Here is a 6,853-nt window from a genome sequence, read left to right on the forward strand (position 1 = left end):
CGGTGTCGGGTTGAACCTCGGGTTCCCCAATTTCATTTTTTCACTTTTATATATATATATTTGTATTTATTTATTTATTTTTATTTTTTAAATAAACATGCAAAAATAGAAAAGAAGTTAAATCAAATAAATCAATATTAAAATAGAATAAAAGATACCTTTGGGACTTTCTCCCAAGTGAGCTTGTTTTAAGTCACTAAGCTTGACTCTTCATGCTCTTTAAGCATGGAATCTTTGGGGGAGAAGTTTTGGAATCTTCTCCACTGCAGCAGGCTGACTCAATGCATTTCCCAAGTCTTGTCCAGGTTCCACAGCAAATGTGGTGTTGACTTCTTCAAGATGTTTGACTTTCCTCTGCTTTGCCTTAGTGGAAAAAGCTTAACCATCAATAGTTGGCTTCTTAATCCCCTTCTTCACATCAAACTCCATCTTGAAGTGCTCACCATGCTCTATTCTGATTTTGCCTTGCTTCACCTCAATCACAGCACCTACTGTCGCCAAGAATGGTCTTCCTAGGATCAGTGGATCGTCTAGTTCCTTATCCATATCAAGGATCATAAAATCAGTAGGGACTTCCACTCTTCCAATCCTGAGTGGCAAGTTTTCTAGGATCCCAATAGGATGTCTGACTGTTCTATCAGCTAGAACCAGATACAGATTAATCGGTTTAAAATTAGTTAATCACATCTTGTTGGCAACTAACAGCGGCATAATGCTAACTGAAGCTCCAAGGTCGCACAAGCAATTCTTGAAAATCCGGAGTCTGCATGGCAAAGTAAAAGAGCCAGGATCCTCCAATTTTTCCTCGATTCGCAGCTCAGGATCTAAATACACTCCACTCCTGAGAATCTCAAACCCAATCTCCTTGACAGCCTCCTTAACCTCATTCTCCAGCCGAGCTGCCTCCATGGTAGATTCCTCTTGAAGTTCATGTGGTGGCAAAAGCTTAGGTGGTGGATCCTTACGCTTGGCCATATGCTCTGCAAGCGCCTCCAGTTGGATGTCAAGTGCAGCATTGAACCTTTCCTCTAGCTCCCCTTCCTTTGTTACAGGTAGTTGAGGTTGATCTCTCATCTCAACATCTACTCGATGTATCATCTGATTACCATCATCGGGTAGGTCATCGGGTTTAGCCTCGGGTGGTTCTTTGATTTGTGATTCTCGAACCAGTGCTCGTTCATCAACTCGATCAGTCTCCTCGGGAGAAGGCTCGGGTTCATGCTCGGATATGTAATACTTGGCCTCGTTTAACCCATAGTGATCCGTATCCTCCCCATCTTGAGCATCACTGTCCTCAGTGAGGTAATCCTCATAGTCATCATCAAGGAAGATAGTTTGGGCAGTGGCATAATCCTTAGGGTTCTGAACAACTTTACCTGGGAGCTGGTTTATCTTCGGAGCTGGTTGGTTGTTGTGGCGACCCTCTAGGTATCTCAGCTTAGTGTTGAGCGATTCATACTTGGTGTTCAAATCATTGTACCCTGAGTCAATCTTGTTGCTCATCTCCGTAAAACATTTTGCAGTGTCCATAGCTGCTGAAGCCTGATTCTGAATCATTTGCTGAAGTAGGCCGCGTAACTCAGCTTCATGTGTTTGGTTCTGCTGGCCTTGTTGTTGTTGGAATCCAGGTGGTGGGTTGTAGTTTCCAGAGTAATGCTGCTTAGGGGCATAGCCTTGATTGTACTGAACAAAGGCTTTTGTTGGACCTGGTTCCCTTGAACTGCAGATGGGTAGGTTTGGTCCTGATGATTGGCAACATTCGGGTTTCGTAAGACAGATTTGGGTTTGGCTTGTAGTTGTTGTACCCTTTGTTGTAACCTCCCTGGTTGTTGATGTAGTTGGCATCCTCTATTTGCACAACTCCCCATCTTGTTGTAAAAACTGCTCTTCCTCTTATATGGCATGAACATGCTGCTGTTGGCTGAGTAGTTTATCAAGCTTGTCATTGAGGGCTTTCATGTCCCTCTTGTACTTGGCATCTTCATCTCCTGTAGATCGCACAGTGCGACCATACTCCTCATTGTAATTCCCATCAGATTAAGCCAAGTTCTTCACTAGGTCCCAACCTTCATCAACATCCTTGTTGAGGAAGTTACCATTAATTGCGGTGTCCAGTAACATCCGCATCTTGGGGACCACTCCTCTGTAAAGTGTACTCAGAAATGAAGCATTGCTGAAGCCATGATGTGGACATGAGGTAGTGTATCCCTTGAAACGTTCCCAAGCTTCACTGAACGTTTAATTGTTCTTCTGAACAAAGCCGGAGATGTCATTTCTCAGCCTTGCTGTTCTGGAGTTGGAAAAGAATTTGGCCTGGAATGCCTTCTTGCACGCTTCCCAAGTGGTGATGGACTCCTTGGGGAGTGATTTCTCCCAGATATGTGCTTTGTCTCCCAAAGAGAATGGGAAAAGCCGGAGTTTGAATCCATCCTCACTAACTCCATTTATTTTTGTGAGGCTACAGAGCCTATCAAATTCATCCAGATGATCCAATGGGTCCTCCATTGGCAGTCCATGAAACTTGTTACTCTGTATCATCTGGATGAGACTACTCTTGATCTCAAAATTGTTGTACTGGACAGCAGGTGGCACAATGCCATTCCTTTGAGTGTGAGTAGATGGAGCATCTCCTACTCCTATGTTGGTCCTTGCTTAAGGAGCTAGTGGACCGTTCTGATTGTTCATTGTCTCCTCTGTATCCTTTGTCTGTCGATGTTGTCGATGAAAGGACTCAGGTTCTGGCTACCTCTGGATCGTATTTGCATGCACAGGTAGGTGTCCGAGTGTGTACACGAGGGTCAACTCGATCTAGGTGATCGAGTGACGGGTCGGGTGGGTGCTCGGGTTGTACCTGAGATTCAAAACAAATAAGAACAAATGCAAACAAGTCAGATTCCGAACCAATATAAACAAAATAACTTGATCTAGCAAGTGCTGAAATCTAAACGTAGCAAAATAAACACAACCAAATGGCAACGGCGCCAAATTGATAAACAAGTTTTCACCAGGGTATCAATTCCCTATGCAGTTGTAGTACAAAGGGTTATCAATCCAAATGGTTGTTTATGATAGCAGGAAGGATGCAATCAAAACAATGCACGTCAAGCCAAGCAATTAGGGATTTTGATCTAACCGTCCTAGAATAATAAAAGAAAATAATTTAAACAAGAAACCACACGACATAAGCACTCGATGCAAGCATTCGAGTACAGGATCGGGTGGGGTGATCGAGTAAGCAAATGAAATATGAACAACTCGAGGGGTTACTCGATGCAGGTTATCGTGTACCTGATCGGGTAAGAGATCGAGTAATGAATGGAAATGCAAGCAATTAAAATATGAAAGCTTCTAAGGATGGGGTAATCGAATCCTAAGCATTCCAGACCAGTACAGATGTCTTACATGCCTTAAGCAAATATTTTCTAGACAATGAATCTCTAAAGTCTTATTAAAACACTCTCGTGATAGAAACAATCAACCTTGAATCACTTCCCTACCCAACTCTCGTTGGAGAAACATGACCAAACTGGCATTAAGATCCGATTCATTATTGTCAGTAAACCCCTTACTCATCTAATCTCTTAGGCTAAGTGAGTAAACCTCTAGCATTGGTTGATTCAAGCATCTCATCTACACCTCTCGGTGGTAAAACACCTTAGATCTAATCTCACCCTCTCGGTTTGTTGACAGCATTAAGAACACCAATCTAGAAGGAATTCTATTAAACAAATACAATCAACTAAGACATCCTAACCGATCAAGAACACAAAATCATCTATCCCATCCCTAGAAACTTTACTATACTACTCGGACATAGCAAGAAACATAACAACAAATAAGAACGAAAATTGCATTATAATAGACGATATAGTATAGTAGAAAGAATACAGGATAGAAATCTAAAGAAATGATAAAAAGTTATGAAATAAAATCTAAAACAAAAGGGAAAAGTGTTTGAGTCGCTCAGTTCTCTCACAGAAGCTCTCGCTCTCTGGTTTGAGGGTCTGCAGCGTGCTTCTTTGCGAGGAAGGAGAGGAGGGGTTTTCTGACTTTTCTCTGCTTTGTCTTAGTGGAAAAGGCTTGACCATCAATGGTTGGCCTCTTGATTCCCTTCTTGACATCAAACTCCATCTTGAAATGCTCCCCATGCTCAAATCTGATCTTCCCTTGCTTCACCTCAGTCACTGCACCTACTGTTGCCAAGAACGGTCTCCCTAGGATCAGTGGATCTTCTGGTTCCTTATCCATATCAAGGATCATGAAATCAGTAAGGGACTTCCACCCTTCCAATCCTGAGAGTCAAATTTTCCAAGATCCCAATCGGAAGTCTGATTGTTCTATAAGCTAGAACCAAATCTAGATTACTCGGTTTAAAACTGGTGAAACCCATCTTGTTGGCCACTGACAGTGGCATGATGCTGACTAAAGCTCCTAGGTCGCACAAGCAATTCCTGAAAATCCGAAGTCCTATCGAGCATGGCAAAGTGAAAGAGCCAAGATCATCCAATTTCTCCTCGATTTGCAGCTCACGATCTAAGCACACTCCTCTCCTGAGAATCTCATACCCAATCTCCTTGACAGCTTCCTTAACTTTATTCTCCAACCGAGCTGCCTCCATGGTGATGTCCTCTTAAAGTTCATGTGGTGGCAAAAACTTAGGAGGTTGAGCTTTACGCTTTGTCATACGCTCTGCAAGCGCCTCCAGTTGGATGTCAAGAACAGCATTGAACCTTTCCTCTAGTTCCCCTTCTGCTGCTACAGGCAGTTGAGGTTGATCTCTCATCTCAACATCTACTCAATGTATCATCCGATCACCATCATCGGGTGAGTCATCGGGTTCTGCCTCGGATGGTTCTTTGGTTTGTGATTCTCGAACCAGTGCTCGATCATCAACTCGATCAGTCTCCTCTCGTAAAGGCTCGGGTTCGTACTCGGATATGTAGTACTTGGCCTCATTTATCCCATAGTGATCCATATCCTCCCCATCTTGTACATCACTGTCCTCAGTGAGGTAATTTTCATAATCATCATCAAGGAAAATGGCTTGGGCAGTGGCATAGTCCTTTGGGTTCTGAACAGCTTTACCTGGAAGCTGGTTGATCTTTGGAGCTGGTTGGTTGTTGTGGTGGCCCTCGAGGTACCTCAGCTTAGTATTCAGCGAATCGTACTTGGCGTTTAAATCATTGTATCCAGAATCGATCTTGTTGCTCATTTCTGCAAACCGTTTTGTGGTGTCCATAGCAGTTGATGCCTTATTTTGAATCATCTACTGAAGGAGGCCACGTAAGTCAGCTTCTTGTGATTGGTTCTGTGGGCCTTGTTGTTGTTGGAATTCAGGTGGTGCAATGGGTTGGTGGTAATTTCCAGAGTACTGCTACTTAGGAGCATAGCCTTGATTGTATTGAACAAAAGGCTTCTGCTGGACCTGGTTCCCTTGAACTGCTAATGGGTAGATCTGGTCTTGAGGGTTGGCAACATTCGGGTTACGGTATGACAGATTCGGATTTGGCTTGTAGTTGTTGTACCCTTTGTTGTAACCGCCTTGGTTGTTGATGTAGTTCACATCCTCTAGCTGAATATTCTCCCCATCTTGTTGCAAAATCTGCTCTTCCTCTGATAGTGCATGAACATGCTGCTGCTGGCTGAGTAGCTTATCGAGCTTGTCATTGAGGGCTTTCATGTCCCTCTTGTTTTTGGCATCTTCCTCTCCAGTAGATCGCATAGTGCGATCGTACTCCTCATTGTAATGCCCATCAGATTGAGCCAAGTTCTCCACTAGGTCCCAACCTTCATCAACATCCTTGTTGAGGAAGTTACCATTGGTTGCGGTGTCCAGCAATATACGTATCTTGGGGACCACTCCTCTGTAAAGTGTGCTTAGCAATGAAGCATTGTTGAAGCCATGATGAGGACATCTGGTAGTGTATCCCTTGAAACATTCCCAAGCTTCACTGAACGTCTCATTGTTCTTCTGAACAAAGCTGGAAATGTCATTTTGCAGCCTTGCGGTTCTTGAGTTGGAGAAGAATTTGGCCAGAAATGCCTTTTTGCACGCTTTCCAAGTGGTGATGGACTCCTTGGGGAGTGATTTCTCCCAGATGTGCGCTTTGTCTTCCAAAGAGAATGGGAAAAGTCGGAGTTTGAATTCATCCTCACTAACTCCATTTATCTTGGTGAGGCTACAGAGCCTATCAAATTCATCCAGATGATCCAATGGGTCCTCCATTCGCAATCCATGAAATTTGTTGCTTTGTATCATCTGGATGAGACTACTCTTGATCTCAAAATTATTGTTATGCACAGCAGGTGGCACAATGCCATTCCTTTGAGTGTGAGTAGATGGAGCATCCCCTGCTCCTATGTTGGTCCTTGCTTGAGGAGCTGGTGGACCGTTCATTGTATCTTCAATTGTTGCTGGTTGCGGTTGTTGAACTTGTTGTTGTCTGAGTAACCTTGGTCTGTCGATGTTGTCAATGAAAGGACTCAAGTTTTGGTTACCCTTGGATCGTGTATGCATGCACAGGTAGGTGACCGAGTGAGTACACGAGGGTCAACCCGATCCAGATGATCGAGTGACGGGTCGGGTGGGTGCTCGAGTTGTACCTGAGATTCAAAAAAAAACAAAAACGAAAGCAAACAAGTCAGATGCCGAACCAATATAGATAAAAGAACTTGATCTAGCAAGTGCTGAAATCCTAAACGTAGCAAAATAAAATGCAACCAAATGGCAACAGCGCCAAATTGATAACAGGATTTTCACCTAGGGTATCAATTCCCTATGCAGTTGTAGTACAAAGGGTTATCAATCCAAATGGTTGTTTATGCTAGCAGGTAGGATGCAATCAAAACAATG

Source organism: Camelina sativa, chromosome 2 (genome assembly GCF_000633955.1).
Source record: "Camelina sativa cultivar DH55 chromosome 2, Cs, whole genome shotgun sequence".
Classification (NCBI taxonomy): Eukaryota; Viridiplantae; Streptophyta; class Magnoliopsida; order Brassicales; family Brassicaceae; genus Camelina; species Camelina sativa.